Source organism: Symphalangus syndactylus, chromosome 6 (genome assembly GCF_028878055.3).
Source record: "Symphalangus syndactylus isolate Jambi chromosome 6, NHGRI_mSymSyn1-v2.1_pri, whole genome shotgun sequence".
NCBI classification, from domain to species: Eukaryota; Metazoa; Chordata; class Mammalia; order Primates; family Hylobatidae; genus Symphalangus; species Symphalangus syndactylus.
Genome location: NC_072428.2, coordinates 110,310,686 through 110,331,290, shown reverse-complemented (window position 1 = coordinate 110,331,290; position 20,605 = coordinate 110,310,686). Strand labels below are relative to the sequence as shown.

At 33.5% G+C, this 20,605-nt stretch overlaps 1 protein-coding gene and 1 long non-coding RNA gene across 3 annotated transcripts in view; both read right to left on the bottom strand.

Moving 5' to 3' along the window:
• Positions 1–20,605, bottom strand: part of KCND2 (potassium voltage-gated channel subfamily D member 2) — a 484,939-nt gene that overhangs the window by 360,396 nt on the left and 103,938 nt on the right. The window lies entirely within an intron of this gene.
• Positions 1–20,605, bottom strand: part of LOC134737040 (uncharacterized) — an 86,042-nt gene that overhangs the window by 51,503 nt on the left and 13,934 nt on the right. The window contains exon 1 of the long non-coding RNA XR_010121591.1: positions 1,975–20,605. This exon is cut by the window's right edge and continues 13,934 nt beyond it. This is a non-coding gene — a long non-coding RNA (uncharacterized lncRNA). The remainder of the gene's footprint in view (positions 1–1,974) is intronic.

Here is a 20,605-nt window from a genome sequence, read left to right as displayed (position 1 = left end):
GTACTTTTTTTCAAAATTGTGCAAGTCCTTGGAAACAGCAATTCAATTTTTAGGAATTTAGGAATTTGTTAATAGTAAATAATTTTAATTGTTTAACTCTATATTTACTACACTAATATATTTAAATAGGTAGAAAGGTAAAACATCTGAAATATCTTACCAATATGACAATATAGAAAAATATTTAATCATATGGGGGACAATGTTAATTATATATTGTTAAGTAAACTGTGGGTTAGAAAATCCATCTAACAGAAATGCTAAATCTACAACCTGAATATACACTTCCTGTCACTTTTTACTGGACTTTGGCCTTGATCGTCAAGTAAACAGAGCAACAAAAATTATGATTCAGCTGTTAATCAATACATTTTAAAGAAATTGAAGAATATTACTAAACTTAGCAAAATGTAGAAGTGACTTATAATACTACAATTGAGAACTTTAAAGTCAATAACTTTGGGAGGCTCATCATACATGCAGAATAAAGAAACAATCTTTATGACTTCTTTTTAATCTGTACTTTGTAGTTGTGGCCAAAAGACCTTAACTATATCAGTGGAGTAAGTGAAAGTAGCATCAACTACTGACCAGATAAATGGAGAATTTGTTGATATTTGTAATCATACCTATCAGGGACTGTAGAAATATTCTTGGGTATATTTTGCTTCTTACTGAAATGACATTTTCTATTTTGATGAATGAGTTTAATGGAAGACACCAAACTGAACTTGATTTGTGCTAATATTAGTTGTTTAAATGGACAATCATATTGGCTGGTCCATAGTCTCTTTCATCCTAGTGCAAGGTCAAGGTAATACTTTAGTGTTTATTCTACAGTGTAGGCATGTGTTCATAGATATAGGGCCTTCTTTCCTAGGATCGTGTAGATAAACTAAGAAAGAAAATCAGATAAGCAATGCAGGAACAACTTGGGAAGATTAACTTAAAGCAAATTGAAAACAATTAAAAATAGATAGCTTGACTTCCCAAAGCCTAGAGGGACATTTTATCAGCCTAAATACTAATAAAATAAGGCAGTAAAGTCATTTAGCAAGCTTCAAGTCATTCAATAAAATAATAACAAAAACCCACTGGTGTCTGTTCTGCGGAAATATATGGTCACAATGTCTGTGGTATGTAAGGCATTAACATGGAGAGTTCTTGCTTTTACCATTGTCTTTACCTAGGACCAATGGCTCACATTTGTTAAACATACAGAAATCATTTAGTTTATAACATTAGGACTCACATGTGCGCACACACACACACATTTAAACTCAGGAGTACAGAAATCTTATCCTCTCTAACTGAAATGGCTCTAAGTCCCTCTGTTTCCTGACATTAGTAGAAACTCACAAATAATAATTAATATATCCAATTAAAATATAAACCCAGTGAAAAATCCAAGTCAGTTGACTAATCTCCTATTAAAAAAGAAACCAAAGAATAAAGTCTTAATACTAATGTCGAAATATAACAATTACAACTAACCTAAAAGAGTAGATCATTTGGAGTCGGTCAAGGCTAAATTAGGAGTGTGGCACGGACATTTAACATAAAATATGCCTTTTGACCCTGAGGATGTAAATTAGGAAACTCTAAGCTGAGACATGCCAGTCGATTCTGTGAAGTTCTACAGTCTCACATATTGTCCTCAACAATTAGGAGGAAAATTAACAGATCTTACAATTAATTTGACCAACACAGGATATATGTTTAGGTCAAAGGGTGAATATTGGGTTTGACATTGACCAACTTGGCTGTCTCCATGAATCAAATTAAACAAGCAATTGCCAGCAAGTGGCCATATCAGGCCCTGGACTTGTACCTATTAATCTGACTTTATTTAAAAGTTCAGCCATTAAATTTGTGTAATCTATTTACACAAAATATGGCTGAACTGCTGAAATTTGCTCTGTTGGATGTCTAAGAGAACATAAAATGTAGTCCCAGGTAAAACAGGCAGTTTACTTGCATGAGGATGAGGTAGGAGGCCCGTAGGAGTCTTTTTCTGGTCACCAACACCTTGATAAAAGCAGGATCTGGTCAAAACAGCATGCAGTGAAGAGGCCAGCAACCCCAGGAGACTGTGAGCAAAGCAACCTCCAGTGTCCTCACAGCTCATTAGCATAATGACACTCCCACCAGCCTCATGACAGTTTACTAATGCCATGGCAATGGGCCATGGCAACAGCCTGGAAGTTACCTTATATGATTCTGGAAACTCCCCACCATTTTCCAGGAAGTTCAAAATAATCTGCCTCTTAATTAGCATATAATTAGAAGTGGGTATAAATACACATGCCAACAGCCCTGGCACAGTGCCTATGAGTTAGTCCTGCTCCACAAGAAGCAGTACCAGTTAAAAAACAATTGCTTCTCTGATCACCAGATCACCCTTGAATTATCTCTTGGTGAAGCCAAGAACCCTCCCAGGCTAGGCCCCAATTTTGTATAAAATTTGAGTGACTGTAGTAAGAGAAGGAAAACTGCAATTTCTATGTAATTGGAAAAATTACTTCTACAATACTCCAAGCCAATGTTAATTTTCCTACCTTGAAAATGAAATAGGAATAAAACTAGAACCATCTATCTAGCTAACATTTATTTATACTGAGTTATACTGAGTTTGAAATTAAATAATAGCTACTGAAAGCTGCCCCAAATGTGTACTACATACAATGTAAAATTGTAACTAAAGAACAGGAAGTGCTCTTTTAGCGTTTACCATACAATGACGATTTTGAAAAGACACTAAACAGTTATAGTATTGAAGAAACAATGTTACCTCCAATGATATACAAAACTGGGAATTTTTCAGAATAAAATTCTTCATAGCTAAACATCCAGCATATAAATGTTTGGGGAGTTAGCATAGGAGAGTTTCAATGACAGGGAATCTAAACTTGGTATTCTTAATTTGAATGGTGTAGAGTAGTATAGAGTAGCATGTTTCTGACAACCAAATAGCCAGAGAAGTATGTTTTATTCCCAGAAAAATTAAAAGAAACTTATTTTTTTCTCACTCATCCAATGTACATGAACAGTCATTTGATTTAGGTGGTTTAAGTGGTTACTTGACTGCAGGAAGTTCTGATAGTCACTACTGAAACAGCCTTTGCAAACATTATGACACTAAGAGAAATCTAACATGACTGATTCCATCTTGCTTCTAGTCTCACAGGCTGACTACTCTCCCTTGCTTATACCTAGGTGTAGGGCTAGCTAACCATGGGAGAAATTTAGTTTATTGTTTAGCTCTGAAGACAGAATGATAATAGTCCCTCCCTAAAACTGATTTCCTCTTTGTTCTGGAACTGAAACTGCTTTGTAAAACTAATGAAAGTCCACAAGATTAGGATTATGGGAGGGTCCTGAAGGTCTGCTAAAATATAGGCCTAGTTTCTATAATCCCTTTCTACTCAGTAATGTGGCCAGAGGTCACAAGATTCGTGAGTTCCCCAATTGCTCCTACAGGTAACATCACTATTATAGTACCTAAAAGTGGTCTTTTGAGATATTTTTCAGGCTGACCCCATCAGGACTCAAGACTCAACTAGTCTTGTGGCCCCCCAGCAAGAGGTAGACTTAGTCCAAATGGACCCTTTTCCACACCCCTATGATTGCATCCCCAGCCAATCTGCAACACCCATTTCCTAGTTTTCTACCCACCAAACTATCCTTGAAAAACCTGAACTTTTGAGCCTTCAGGAAGACTGATTTGAGTAGTAACTCCATCTGCTATGTGGCCAGCCTTGTATCAATTAAACTCTTTACTTCAATGATGCAGTCTCAGTGAATGGTTTTGTCTATGCAGCAGGCAGGAAGAACCCATCAGATGATTATACTACAAGCCCCTCCCATCTCTGATTATTTTTAACATAAATTCATTATGGTACATACGTACTTAAAACTATAATTTACGGCCTGAAAAAGACAGTAAGTTATCTGCCTGATATAATTTATCACATTTTTCTCTCTCTTATGATATGTTTTGTGAAATAGTTAAAAAATCACTTCCAAAACTTTCATCATTTTTAAGTCTATGGTGGTTAGAGAATTTTGTCATTGGATTGCTACACACCATAGAATTGCAAATATTTTTCTCAGAATATGTTTTAGAATCTAAAAAACAAAAGTAATAGGTTTTATTCACCATGTTGCTTGATGGCATTATCTGGAGATGGTTCTGGGAGAAATTAAGAAAATCCTTACATGAACCAATTTGTAACCTAAACACCAAGACAAAGTGATCAGCCTGAAATTTCTAAATTTTAAATCTTCATATATTTCCATAATCAGCTAGCATGGATGGTGCTTAAATAAATCATAGTTTACCAAGGATACATGGGTATACAATAAAGAGGGAAGAAAGCACCTACAACATTGTAGATGTCACATAAAACTTTAAAACAGTTCACACACATTTCACCTGCTAAAGAACAATGAGAAGTGAATACATTTCTAGATGATACTTACCAAAAAGTTATCTTTCCAAAGGCATCTAAGTTTAAGAGTTAAAAGTAAAGAGTTTAGAATGATTTTCCATGGATTATTAGATAGAAGGAACTAACATTAATGGTGCTCTCGATGAGTTTGGTACTGTGCTAGGCAATATACATATTGGTACGATTTATTTCTCCCAACAAGTCTGACAGTAATCTACAATTATTCCTATTTTTAAAAATATATGTAGACTAAGATTCACAGAAATTAAATATTTTCCCAAGGTCACACAGTTTGTAAGCGCCATTGGATAAAAAAACAAACTCAACATCATTCATTCAAAAGGTTTAAATATTTTGGACAGTTTAGAAAACATAAGTGACAGTGAGGCTATCAAATTTTATTAACTTTTATTTTTCACATTGTGTCAAACATCCTTATTACATCCTTATTACAACGTTTGAAGAAAAAGAGCAGAAACAATGTAATATAACAATAAGCGCATGCTATTTTATCTGATAAATGTATTGTTTTAAATATATATTCTTAATGCTAGACTCTACAGTGTACACATAGTGATTGGTGGATAGTTTAGGGATAATAGCGTTCCTAAATTTTATGATGTTGGTATTTGTCACTTTTACCATCCTAAATATATTAATGTTAGATGAAAATAATTAGCCCTGTGCCTGGGAACTAACTACTTATAGCACAAACATGGCAGTAGCAAGAGGTGTCTTATGACAGTTCTGGGGGAGCAGTTCTGGATTAGCAAAAGAATCACTCTGGTAAGGAAACAAGTTTGAAGTCATTAACACAGGCTTGGTCATGAAAAACGTATTTTTACATAAAATGGTCTAGAGAAAAAGTAAATATAAGGCCAAAATTATTCATAACATTCAAATAACAAATCCCAAAACTATTAGTAGGTCTAGATTTGAAGAAAAGTACGGTTTTTATTCTTAGAAGAAGATAATAAACACTTAAAGAATTTTTGTAAAATCAACTTTCTTCATCATAGAACTAAAAAAAAAAACAAAAAAACTACTTTAAATTTCATACGGAATTAAAAAGAGCCTACATATCCAAGACAATCCTAAGCAAAAAGAACAAAGTGTGAGGCATCGTGCTACCTGACTTCAAACTATACTACAAGGCTACAGTAACCAAAACGGCATGATACTGGTACCAAAACAGATACATAGACCAATGGGACAGAACAGAGGCCTCAGAAATAACACCACACACCTACAACCATCTGATCTTCAACAAACCTGACAAAAACAAGCAATGTGGAAAAGATCTCCTATTCAGTAAAGGGTGCTGGGAAAACTGGCTAGACATATGCAGAAAATTGAAACTGGACCCCTTCCTTACACCTTATACAAAAATCAACTCAAGATGGATTAAAGACTTAAATGTAAAACCTAAAATTATAAAAACCATAGAAGAAAACCTAGGCAATATCATTCAGGACACACGCACGGGCAAAGATTGCATGAATAAAACACCAAAAGCAATTGCAACAAAAGCCAAAATTGACGAATAGGATCTAATTAAACTAAAGAGCTTCTTCTCTGCAAAAGAAACTATCATCAGAGTGTACAGGCAACCTACAGAATGGGAGAAAACTTTTCGCAATCTATCCATCTGACAAAGGGCTAATATCCAGAATCTGCAAGAAACTTAAACAAATTTACAAGAAAAAAACAAGCAACCACATCAAAAAGTGGGCAAGGGATATGAACAGACACTTCTCAAAAGAAGACATTTATGTGGGCAACAAACATGAAAAAAAGCTATCATCACTGGTCATTAGAGAAATGCAAATCAAAGCCACAATGAGACACCATCTCACACCAGTTAGAATGGTGATCATTCAAAAGTCTGGAAACAACAGATGCTGGCGAGGCTGCGGAGAAATAGGGACTCTTTCACACTGTTGGTGGGAGTATAAATTAGTTCAACCATTGTGGAAGACAGTGTGGCAATTTCTCCAGGATCTAGAACCAGAAATACTATTTGACCCAGCACTCCCCTTACTGGGTATATACCCAGAGGATTATAAATCATTCTGCTATAAAGACACATGGACACATATGTTTATTGCACACGTTTATGGCAAAGACTTGGAACCAACCCAAATTCCCATCAATGATAGACTGGATAAAGAAAGTGTGGCACATGTACACCAAGGAATCTGTGCAGCCATAAGGAAGAATGAGTTCATGTCCTTTGCAGGGACGTGGAAGAAGCTGGAAATCATCATCCTTGACAAACTAACACAGGAACAGAAAACCAAACACTGCATGTTCTCACTCATTAGTGGGAGTTGAACAATGAGAGCACATGGACACAGGGAGGGGAACATCACATACCAGGGCCTGTTGGGCAGTGGAGGCAAAGGGGAAGGAGAGCTTTTGGACAAATACCTAACGCATGCAGGGCTTAAAACCTAGATGATGGGTTGATAGGTGCAGCAAACCACCATGGCACATGTATACCTATGTAACTAACCTGCCCCATTCAGCACATGTATCCCAGAACTTAAAGTAAAATTTAAAAAAATTTAAAAGTGCGATAAAAAACTTTCTGTTTGCCATAACCAAGTTTTTGACTAAGTATGACTGCAGATATTTGGATTCATAGGGAAGAAACATATCTTATTTATAATTCATACAAATTTTAAATTTAAATTAACCAGGGAATGACAAATTATATGTCTATTATTGAGCAAGTAAAAAATGATGAACAAAGATAAACTTATTTTTTGATAAACAAAATGAAGAAAACAAAAAAATCACAATTATTTATTTGGGCTATGTTACTTAGTAATGAATCTTAAACATTGAAATGCTTTAACATAACTTTTGATGGGAGAAGTATATTGCATAGGAATTGAACTGAATCCCATCTCATTCCACTTTGCAAGAATTGTGTGATTTGGCTCAATCCCCTCAGCTCTCTAAGACTTGGTTTACTTATCTGTCATATAGGGAAAATAATTAAGGTATCTCATAAGGGTACTGTGAGGATAAAACTTAGATAACATATGTAAGTGCTGACCATAAGTACTGGCATGTGGTAAATCCTCCGTAAATGATGGAAATCACCATCATCACCATCATCATCATTACAAATTTTATCCTTATGAACAAAGAATATATTATTTTTGAAATTCTGATTGTGTCTTATCTATTTTTATGTTTCCACTAGTAGCTAGTACATACTATACTTATGGAACCAGGTAGTAAAAAATGGAGTATTTAATTGAAAGAATTACTAACATGCTGATTTTCCCCTCATTAATTAATGTAAACCTAAAACATTCTAAGAGGAAATAATCATTTCTATCCATTTATCCAATAAAGACCATGAACATAAGTTTATGGTGAGATATAGTGTCCAAACCAGCTCTCTCTCATTAATAGGTGATCAAGGGAGTTTCTTATGACTCCATTTATTGAACAGAAACTTGAGAATGTCTGGGGATCTACATAAAGGTTTAAAAACTTATTCAACAACCCAGGATACACTTTAGTTGTTTCTATATTCATAACTATCCTTCAATGTCAATCTATGTTAAAATCTTCTTTTGCTTAAAATTATCACAAACCTAAAATAACTAAAATGGTAGAATTTAAATATAACAATACTGTAATATCAACAAAAATTAGGTTAACATTACGAGTAAAACTAATAAGTTAATGTAAAGAATGATTATATACAGAATCTAAAACAAACAAACAAGCCAAAAACCTTAAATATATAGAAACAGAATAGAAAGGTGGGTAGTTACTAGGAGTAGGGAGAGGATGGCAGGATCGAAATGGGGAGATTGAGGTCAAAGGGAATAAAGTTGCAGATGTATAAGATAAATAAACCTAAAAATCTAACGTATGGTATGAGGACCATAGTTAATAATATTGTACTACATACTAGAAATTTCCTAAGAGAGTGGATTTTAGAGACTTTTGCCACACACACACATACACACACAAGATAACTATGTAAGATGATGGATAGGTTAACTTGCTTGAGTGTAATAATCATTTCACTATGTGTATCAAAACATCATGTATATCTTAGGCATATATATAATAAAAAGAAATGTTTTAGCAACTTGAAATGTAAATAATTGCTAAATTATGGACCTTTTGGCTTTAGTAAGCCTATCCTACCAAAAGTGCTATATGAATATCATTTTCTCATCTTTTTTTTTCCCTATTTGGCAATGTACTATCTTCTTTGTGGATTAAAATAAGTTGGCCTGTGTTTAGTGGAACTGAATTATGTATACGTTGTCTACCTCTTTTCTGTATAGTCTTAGACAATTAAAGTAGACCAGCATGGCAACAAAATGTATATGCATCAAAATATTTATACATGCAAATGCTAAATTTGGAAATAAAATCTAGCAGTTTACTATATGTATGTATGTGTCTGTGTATATATATATATATGAACATGTATATCCAAATGATATAATGTAAAGAATATAACATATTATAAAATTTTCAGTTATTATATATAACATACAACCATTTAAGTAATCCACAGCGGGATTATATTAATTTATTTGAGATTATCAACAAAAATATACCACTCAGTTCAAAACAGAAGTTTTGTAGAGAATATACATAGCCCATGGATGCCCACATGGGGAGCTTGGTTCTAGCTCATCTGGATTTGTTTCTCTTGCAGAACGCTCATTGAGTTGTGAGTCTGGCTCTCAATTTACCCCCCTGGATTTAAAGTTTTCCAACTGTATTTGAGATTCTCGTTTCCTTTTGTTCTTTCCCTGAAACCACAAATGGGTTCCACCTCCATCTCTATTATTTATTCCTCTCTCACTCCAGTCTGAGTCAGAGCCCTAGGCTTCTGGTTTGCTAAGAAGAAACTAATTCACACATATATTCATTTAGCATATACTTTATACAATACCCCATGTTGTTACTGAATAGAGAGCTATGAATTATGCAGATACTGTTGGACCCCAATATCTCCTACTAAACTTTCATTCGCATAGGCAGGTACAACTCCATGAATATAGACAACACTACATAGTTGAACTTAAAACTATGGATTTATAGTTCAACTTAAAACTTGGATTTTATTCCATTATATAAAAAAAGGTTCCTTGGGAGGAGGAGTTAATCTCTATACTATCATAAAATTTCCTATATCACCAGAAATCTAAAATAGATGGTAGATGCTCTAAACTTCCACTTATTTTTCCTAGCAAGAATTAGTAAACATTCAAACAAGAATTGACTCAATAGATCAATTTATTCTCTCAGAACTTTAAAAGTATAAACACATTTACAAAAATCTATTTTTATGGAAAAGAGACAACAGCCAGTTAACAAAATTGTATCAGAGTTTTACCCTAAGAATCTTTCTTTGATTATATAAATATATGTTGATTTGTGTTTGTTTGGAATGATGATCTAGAGACACTGTAAAATCTTCACTAGTGGTAGCTAATATACTTTTTAAAATACTAATGTATTATCACCAGCATCCTACTAAGAAGGGACAGGGCATTGATTCAGTTGAGATTTATTTTTCTATCATAAAACTGAAACAAAATTTCACCACTTCTCAATTGTGGAAGAAAAGAGGATAGACATTTAGTCCAACATTCTGTAAATCACGTTTTCCCCACCTCTGTCATTCACAAAAGAACATTTTAAATAATTATTTTCCTAATCAATTTATAAAATACAGTTTGGATTTCATGCTGCTTTTTAATAGCTTCCATAATGAGAAGTCACAGGGGTAGAGCTATGAGGAATATCATGTGCTTAAAAATTTATGTTAAAGTCCCTATTTCGTTTATGAGATGACATATAGGCAATAAATATAGTTACTCAAATGTAAAAAAATGATTAAAAATACTCTTTATTAAGTTATTTATTTTTTAAAAACCAGCAATTTTAATCTTCATATTTTTGACTATGTTTTCAAGCCATCATCTTTACTTCCTTTAACAGGCAAAACAAAGTTACATAAATTATGATTTATACCAAAATATTTTTATGGTAATGTGGAAAACCTCATAACTAATGTGTCATTTTAAATATATATCATATGCATATTCATTTACTGTGTCACTTAGTTATTCAAACAAATATTTATTGAGAGTCTACTATGTGGCTGACACTGTTCTAGCTGCTGGGAATTTAGTGGTAATCCAAACAGATTAGAAGTGTTTGTTTTCAAGGAGCTTATATTTTAGTGGGGGAAGACAGATAAACAAAATAACAAATCAGCTACATAGTATGTTAGACAGTGATAAATAGCCTGAAGAAAAATTAAGCAAGTGATGATGCTCATGATGATTTAGTTAATTTTGTTAGAGTGGTCTCATCACTGGAATAATTACACTGAATAAAGAACTGAAGTTGGTAAGGACAGAAACATCCTTTAACTATTGTCATACTTTGAATGTTGATACCTGTTAAAATAAGGTTGCACAGAATATAATTCCTTGATATTTTTCCCATTTCTTTCAAGGAAACTTCTGGAAGGTAGCTTTAATATAAATAAGGTTAAGATAATAAAGAGGGGCTAAGAGTGATGAAATGTTTCATATAACAGTGAAATTTGTGGAACTGTCAGCATTTGTGAGCAGAATACACGTGATGAATGGTGTTTATTAGGTTAAAAAACTAAGGAAGACTGGATCTCACAAATATTTCAGATTTTCTAAATATAAAAGAAAGGGATGTCATAATTCTATTTCTTTTGGCTTTTTAAGAAGCATTGCTAATTGAGTACCAAAGAATCTTTGTAACTGTATTTACTCTTTGTTGTTGGGTCCTTTTTAGGGGCTTGTTCATGGACACCTGTGGTTGTCAGACAGACAAAAAAAATGTCTGTTGAGTTCCAAGGTAACCCCGTGCTCTGAAGCACCATTGAGGGGGAAGAGGCAAGAAGGGCAGAGGGGAGAAATGCATGGGCAAGATAAATGATTAACCTGGGATGCATCACTCCTACATAATCATATAAAGCAGACCACTTAAGAGTGAACCTCATAAAATGGTGTGGGAGAAAAATAAAAATAAATATGATTTTTATTATAGCAAAATGTTTCCATATCCTGAAATATTCTAGTGTCTTCTTTCAAGTTGAAATCCAAGTACAATTACTCCTGAGGTAAATAATGCACTATACAAATGCTTCTGACTTTTGTCTGCCCTATCATCAAACCTACATTTTAATGGCCGTATCATCCTGACAGACTCCTGAGGCTAGACAGAAAAGATAAGCCTTGCACAGAATTCTTAGGATCAATACAAAAAAGTGTCAAGCCAAAAATAATGTGTGTTCAGTCTCAGAATACAAAGAAGTCTAGACGGAATTAGTATCATCAGGTGATCACTGCATTCATTTCCAGTTGAGCCTGAAAATAACTATGGGCTGGAATGAAAAGAGCTCAATGAAGAACGGCTGGAAACCAATGCATAAGCCAACTGAGCTACAATTGTACAGTGAAGAAGGATCCTACAAAAATACTGGTATATGGCAGAGAAAACTGTGTATATCAGGAATATTTTTCTGTCCTCAAAACCTTTAATGTTGTCTTGAACTAGACATCCTTCATAGTTTGGCTATTTATAAAGCATTAATGAGTCTACAAATGAAAACATCATGTCCTTTGAAACTGTATACGGTTTTGTTTTTGTTTCTGTTTATCTACATAAGTTATTGGCTTTGATGGCCAAGAGTTTAGAATAACTGAGTGACCTTTCTCTTATGGCAGATTATAAGTTAAATGTTCCCCCTTTTCAGCACTCATCTATTTATTTGCTATGTTTTGCTTACGTTGGGGGTAAACATGGATTGGTGATGACTTGGATGATTCTAAACTCAGAAAAGTCACTTATTCGACCAACATTTACTAAGTCCCTAGTTTTTAATTTTTTGCATGGGGTGCTCAGAGACATATAAGGAATTTGTGCATTCAAGATATTCATCTTTACAAAATGATGGGATTTATGCTTTAAAAGTTGTGTGCAAATGGGCTGGGCATGGTGGCTCATGCCTGTAATCCTAGCACTTTGAGAGGCTGAGGCAGGCAGATCACCCTGAGCTCAGGAGTTCTTGAACATGGTAAAACCCTGTCTCTACCTCCAAAAAAAAGAAAAAAAAATAGCCAAGCGTGGTGGCATGCACCTGTAGTCCCAGCTACTTCGGAGGCTAAGGTGGGATGATTGTTTGCGTCTGAGAGGCGGAGGTTGTAGTGAACCAAGATGGTGCCACTGCACCCCAGCCTGGGCAACACAGTGAGACCCTGTCTCAGAAAAAAAAAAAAAAAGTTATATATAAATGGCTTTGTTTTCACAAAGCAAAGTAACCAAGAGTAACCAAATAGTCTAGGAAGGTAGAAAAGACTACAAAAGACTACTCGTCTTCCCGAAACTCAATCTTTTTTCCGTAAGAACAGAGTTTTGGCTAGGCCCAAGTTCTCCTTGTGTATGGCTGTTTCCAGCCTTCTCAGCAGCCAGGCATAGCCATGTTATTAAGTTCTGAAAAGCTAAATGTAAATGGCAGTCATATGAGCTAGTTCTGGATTTTTTCCTTCAAAATAGTTGAGGGTTTTATTTTCAAACAAGGGTTCACTTAAGCTATATTTTGTCTGATATCTTCTGGGCAGGAAAATGAAAGTTCTAGAAAAAATTGTGTGTATTCTGTGTAAAACATATTTAGATCCAGTAATAAAGTGGACATAGTTATAAAGGTATGATATTTCATGTGTATGCAATGTGCTGTATTATAGTGACATAATTACAGAAACTCAAGTTAACACTACAGAACATATTATTAAGGGATAGGAGCTTAAGATGCATGCTGAGAGCATATGTGTGTCACTGGTGGAGAGCAAGGAGAAGTCTTTGCTGATGGAGCTAGTGGTAACTCATATATTTAAATAATACCCACTTTGACAGTCTTTTGCTTCCTGTTTATATTTAATAAGAAAAGTTACAATGGATGTATAACTAATAAGTTATGTGTATAACTTCTTAGACATAACTTGCAGTCAGCCCTCTGTCCAGGTTCCACATCCATGGATTCAACCAACTATGGACAGAAAATAGTTTGGGGAAAAAAAAATGAAAATATCGCTATAGCAAAAATAAATACAAATAAGAAAACAATACAACATAACAACTATTTACATCATATTTACCTTGCATTAGGTATAATATGTAATCTAAAGATGATTTAAAGTATATGGGTGGATGGCGTAGTTGTATGCAGATATCACACCATATTATATCAGGGACCTGAGCACTCGCAGATTTTGTTATCTGCAGGGGTCCTAAAAGCAATCTCTCCTGGATAACAAGGTTCGACTTGGGATATACACAATCCTTGTACATTTGCCAGATGTAATTTAATTAGATTGATAACACAGATAGGTCTTGTCTCACTATTCCAGTCTCTCTCACATATAAACAAGCATGCCACTAAAATGATTATAAGGTGCACTGTGAAGTATATTTTGCCTTTTAAATAATTATACCTTATTTGACACTGCAAGAGACTGTTCCTGTAGTTAAGCTTTACATTGAATTTTTTTCTTCTGAGCTGAGATATAAAGGGATAACCCAGTTCACACACGTGTGGGGAGGTGTATACAGACATATTTACATGTTACATGTACGTATACATTGAACGTGGGATCAAATGTTGCTTATTTTGGTATATTCAACAATCTTTTACTAAAGTTAACACCTCTTGCTCATTCTGTAATCATATGTCAACAAGTTGGTGATTTTTGACTAAACTTTAGAACATATTAGTATTAAAATTCCATACAGTGAGTGCACTATAAGGCTTCACATGCATTTAAAATTCTCCAATAGCTTAATTTCTATTTTCTAACTAAAAAGAAGAAAAACTTAATTGGAATATTATTCCCATATATTGTTTCTTCTCTTAAGTAATTTGTTCAAATAAATTAACGACTATAAGGTGCCAAATGGAAAATAAGACAATCCAGAATAAATGCAGGAAGAAAGGCAACCTTTGCTGCCTAGATGCCATTGGCTGATACAGAAGTGGATAAGACAGAAAGAAAATCTGGCCAACGAAAAAGAGCAAAAAGAAAGAGGAAAGGTAGCAACTCAAAGAATGCATTCTGTATCCAAAGGGGATTATTGAATGAGAAGTGGTAGGATATCACTCAGAATTAATTTCAGAACAATTTATATCATCTAAACTTTTGGATTCACTTTTAAATAATCTTCTTCATGAGAAATTTGTCTTAAAATCATGTGGGTCATAGGTGAGAACTGCAAACTTAGGGGTAGCTAACTAGTGACAGGAAAGGTAATGTCATTTAAGATTATGAGAACGTTTGATCTTGACATTGGACTCTAGTAAACATCTCCACCGAAAAATATTGACTGCTGATTTTCGAACTCTGAACAGAAGAAAAGTAGAAACATTGTAACATAATACATATCAAAACCAAAATATACTCTCAAGAACCAAGAAAGGTGATCTGAAACATAATCAAAGAGTAATCCTTGGAATTGCTCCAAGGGATTTATTTTGAGCAAGTACCCCCAAAGTATTCACAATAGTATAGTATAATTGTATTGTGACTGTTACTTAGTGGAAGATATTTTTAAATTAATCCTTAGCTTTTGTTAGGGTAAGAAAATATACTCAAGAAAAGATACTTAAGTTGTTTATAAACATTTTGTTAATGTTGATCATTTAGCATTACAAAAAGGTAAGAAATTAACAAGAGTAATACAGCAGACATCCTGTTCTGCTCTAGTAAAATTTTATCAACATGTGCCAGTAAGATTTTTCAAAAATCACCATGATTACATTTATATTTGAATTCTAATAATGACAGAAACTATTAGTTCATTTATTACAAAAATGTATTAGAATTATTCTATAATGAATAGAATGTTTTTCTATGCTTGCAGTCTTCTAGTAGCTTAGCATAATTTACCATATTCTTGTTCAGAACATAGAAATCTATGCTCTAAAATTTTCATCCTTGTGCTCTTGTCCTATTCAGTATCTGAATAATTAGGATCATGGCTTCATATTCAAACTTTAGACAATGAGAAGATTAAGTGGGGAGAGTTGAAGAGTATTGGATACCCTTACTAATAGATTCTAAAAACTTGTCCTCATGTCCTTGAATTTAAAAAGAAAGGAAAACAGTACTTTCTCCTGGTTGGAATATGCTTCCAAATCAGCTATATGTTTTTCAAACTTCTCAAGAAAAAATAAAAATGTGTTCAGCATAACAAATGTGATTGGACTCTGGATAGAACTGTAAAGTAAATAAACCACACAAAACTACCAACTATGCTCTTATCTCTGTAAATACAAAAATGACGGATTTGACTTTTGAATTTTATCATTTTTTGAATAGTTTACTGTTAAACCTCATAAGAAATTACTTGTTTTCTCCTTTTCATTTCTTAAAATTGAGTGGGAAAAGTCATTTAAATAAAATGACTTTTACATTTTGTTTTTTACATATTGTTTTTACATACTTAAAAAGAATTTTTATCAGAAATATTCAATCAAACCAAACCTTATAGTTATATATCATAGAACCCATTTGCTCAAAATTTTGGCATGCTTTGTTTCTTTATCATTTTAACCTCTAATTTTGGCTAACTTTTCGGAGACCTTACTTCTCTCTGAGGATAATCGAATCTTCCCCAGGTATAACTGAAATTACAAATGACAGTTCTATGTATTACTCTACCCCATTAATTTATTTTTATTTGTCCATGTAATGCCAAAAAGGCTTTCTTTTGTTCCTCATATTATATCAAATTAAAAATAAAATAAAGCATTTGGCAGAATGTAGCCAGAAATAAATTTACCATGTCTTATTTTTATTGTCTATCATATTATTATCAATAAAACTTGAAGTTGCTTCCCTTGGGCAAAAAATACTTACAGAATATAATTACCTTTTGGAAAATAAGAATTGTATTATGTGTAATATTTTGTTACCTATTTCTTTAGCAATGCATGCTGAGAATTTTTCAAAACTTTAAATCTGTTGTAAGAAATATATTTATTTATTTAATTTTTTTTGAGACACAGTCTCACTCCATCATCCAGGCTGGAGTACAGTGGCGTGATCTCAGCTCACTGCAACCTACACCTCCTGGGTTCAAGCAATTCTCCTGCCTCAGCCTCCCAAATAGCTGGGATTACAGCTATTTTGTATTTTTAGTAGAGATGGAGTTTTACTATATTGGCGAGACTGGGCTTGAACTCCTGTCCTCAGGTAATCCTCCCACCTCAGCCTCCCAAAGTGCTGGGATTACAGGTGTGAGCCACCAACCCCAGCCTGTAAAAAATTTCTTTAAATCTTTGCTGGTTTTGAAAACTTTTTAAGAAACCATTTTGTAAATTTAAAATAATTTATTTAACTAATTCACTATTGTTAAAAAGTTATCAATGCTCTTGAGGTACATACATCTAAAATAATTTTTAATAACACATAAATATGAACACTTAAATTCTGCATTCCTGATTATGTATATAGGGTAGAATGCAGGCTCAGTTTGGGTTTTGGGAAACAACTTACACTTATCTTTTTTTTTACAATATGGTCAATGATTTTTCTCTGAAGTAGTGAACATCTATATAACAACTGGATATTTTTCTCAGAAAAATATGTAATGTCATAACATTAGTAAATGTGTAGCAATAAAATGCTAAACTATATACAAAAAAGCAAAGCCACACACAAAAAGAAATTAGGTTTATTAAATGTTATCTATCTAATGATGAGTTAGGTTTAAAAAGCTATTATGTGACTCTTTCAATTGTTTTGTATTGTCTTTTATTTTTCTTACTTCCAGAGTTATACTACTTTGGAATTTGTGCTGTATCAGAAGCCACTTCAGGTCCCCAGTTGTCAGGTTCCAATTCATCATCTACACACTCTCTGACCTAGGACCCTACTTGCTTCAGAACAAATACAGTGCTTTATAAATGGAAACAGGAAAGGCATAAATAAATGGACAAAGACAATGACATTCTACAGCACATAGAGAGTCACAGAAATGCAGTCCACCTTGGTTCTATTTCTAGTATTATTAATGATTATGTTAGTAAAGTAATTCCGGCAAGGTTTTTTAATATTCCTATATAAAATATGTATGGGTATCAGTGTTCTTTTCTTTGTGCAGTAGCTGTTTCTGAAAGTTATCTAATATTGAACTAGATTTATGATACTTGCTATAACTTTATTTCCTTATAAATTCATATTTTCATGTATTGGATATATTTATTGATTGCAATTTATTTGATACATCATATGAAAATATCTACAAGGCAGGATAGAGTAGGTTATACTGTAGTAACAAACTCCAAGGCCTAGTGTCATATCATAGGAGTATCATAATAAGTATTAATAAAATATCTTTCATTGACATAAAGTAAATTCTGTATCTACAAAACTCCAGGGCAGCTATTTTAAATAGTGTGTCTCAGTAATCCGAGGTGCCTTGACTTTGTGGCTCCACTATCTAGACAGGAATCTTTCAGTTGGCCACAGCAGGCAGAGAGAGGCTGAAAAACAGGGCAGAAGTATTTCCCTGCCCCTGCCCAGACATCAGACATATTTGCCCCAGTCACATTAGGCAGAACATTATGTAGCCTAACTCAAGATCTTTGTAAACTCTAGTTTCATTATACTCAACAAGGAAGAATAAGAATCAAATCTCTTAAAAAGAGTAATGGGCCACAGACATAAATAAGTTGAGGATGACACGTTTTAAGAATGACTTAAAGAAAGGCAAATTTGAAGTTTCTCTGTCAGTCACCCAGAGATGTTTGAGTATATTTTATTTTATTGAAATAAACTATATTTAATATGTTTTTCAAGTAAGTATAGTCCGCTAATAGAGAAGCTAGGGTTACAGAATTTAAACTGAAGGCCAGTTGTGACCTTAAACACGACATACTATCTAATTTATCTGTACCACGATTCCCTCAACCAAATACTGGCAAGAATTATTCATTAATCATTACTATTTCCCTGACATACGTTATTACATATGGATGAAAGACTTCTTCTATGCTGGTATGCCAATAACCAAAATATTATCATTGGGATTTTCAAACTCATCTTAACTATAATATCAAGTTTGGAAATTCCATGGTACATAGAAAATACACTGTTTTACTTTCTTGGGCTATGATGTATGTTAGAATCATTTTATTCCATTTGTAAGAAAGAGTTAACTTTGAAGAAAACGTACATTAAGCATTTCATATAAAAATTTTGCATGAGTAGAGATCTGTCTGCCTTTAAATAACTATTAAAATTTTCTGGCCACTTATTTCAGTTTTATTGTATTTTCAGTTACAAATGAGTTCTTCTCTGAAACATGCATATAAATTTCCAGCATAGATTAAAGTAGAAGACATGAGCCATTTGCCACTTAGAAGGTATTACAACTAAGATTTTATCACCCTCTCAGTCCTTAGAATAGTTCCAGTATATGAGATTCTATATTTTTTCAAAAGGTAAGAGTCTTAACAAGAAGGTAAATTATTCTTGCCAGATTTTTGAGATGTTGTCATTTTTGAATTATTGCTTAATGAATTTTAAAGTTATGTTGAAAGCAGAAATCATCCCTAAAGATTTATATGACAAGGCAATCCAGTAAAGAGTCACATTTTTGTGAACCTGCTTTACACGTAGTTTTGTTGTAGTAATAATACCGATTATCTCAAATATCTTATGCACTTAACAGAAGGCTTTTCACTGTATTTAGTTACTAATTCACTTAAAATCCCATGCAGTAGGTGTCACTGGGGAAAATACAGCGGCCACTAAAGAAATTCTGCAGCTTATTCCTAACTCCCACCAAATATTTCATGGAAAAAAACTTCCACCTTAGTTTGGGTGAGTTTAATCATGGAAAATCTATGAACTTTGTGATTCTTGGTGTAAAATTTACATTTCAAATGTTCCTATCAAAATCTGCACTTCCTAAAAGAAAGCAATATCATACTTGGTTTTTCATCATTCTGCCGCTAGTATAAGTCATCTTTTCAGCCCTCAAAATATTAATCACGGCATGTGACAATCAGAAGATGAATTTTAAAACACTGCATATATAATTACTTTTAAAATATAAATTCTAATATTTAAAATTACACACACACACAAATACACACATATATACATACAGAAAAGAGAGAAACATTTGTTTGCCTTAAATGTTATAGGCTTAAGTGTTTCCTGTGTTCATTCATTCATTATTCATATACTACCTCCTATGCATCATTCTCTCTCCTCTAACAGTATACAGTCTAACTGGACAAGAACAATCAAATAAAAAGTTATGAACCAATAATCTAATAGCTTTAGTGGGGGGTCACATTACATATGTGACATGAGCATACAAAAAGGGACATATAAGCTGGCTGATGCGTCATAGAAGGCATTGCTGAGGACAGTGTAACTTCTGAGATTAAGCTGAAGGGATACACAGAGGCTTTCCGGGTGGACAGATTGGGAAAGAGCATTCCAGGAAGGGAGAGCATGTGTCAACCTGTGGAAATGTGAAAGAACGCAGCAAGTTCCTGGAATATTTGCCATTTAAAATGATAATATAAAATAATACACTGACTCCCATTCTTACAAATAAAAATAAGCTGAGAGTTCAAGAATCTAAATGTCAGGCTTGAATATGAATGTATGTCTGTCTGACTCCTTAAACTGTTACCTTAACACTATATACTCTTTTTTTTTTTCCTTGGGGTGAGGGAAATGAGAAAGGACAATTATTTACAAAATCAGTAAACTTAAAAATTCTGTCCTATCTAGGAAAGCATCTAACAACATACTACTCAGTGATTAAATAGAATATTTTAGAAATCTGTTCAAGAGGTGAGGGAATCAAACTTTTAACAATCTCACCACAAACTCTTTCTGGCTGTCGAAACTTGAGCCCACTACACTTCTAGTAGTTTGCCTTCTCTGTATGTATTTTTCACACAGTAAATGAAGGAACAAACTGTAATATTCTAAGATAAATACTTCAGCTCTATATCATAACTTGCATTTAAAAATAAATCTATATCCTATATTTCTCTGATCCTTCTAAAAAGTCCTCAGAAGGAGTTAAGTCAG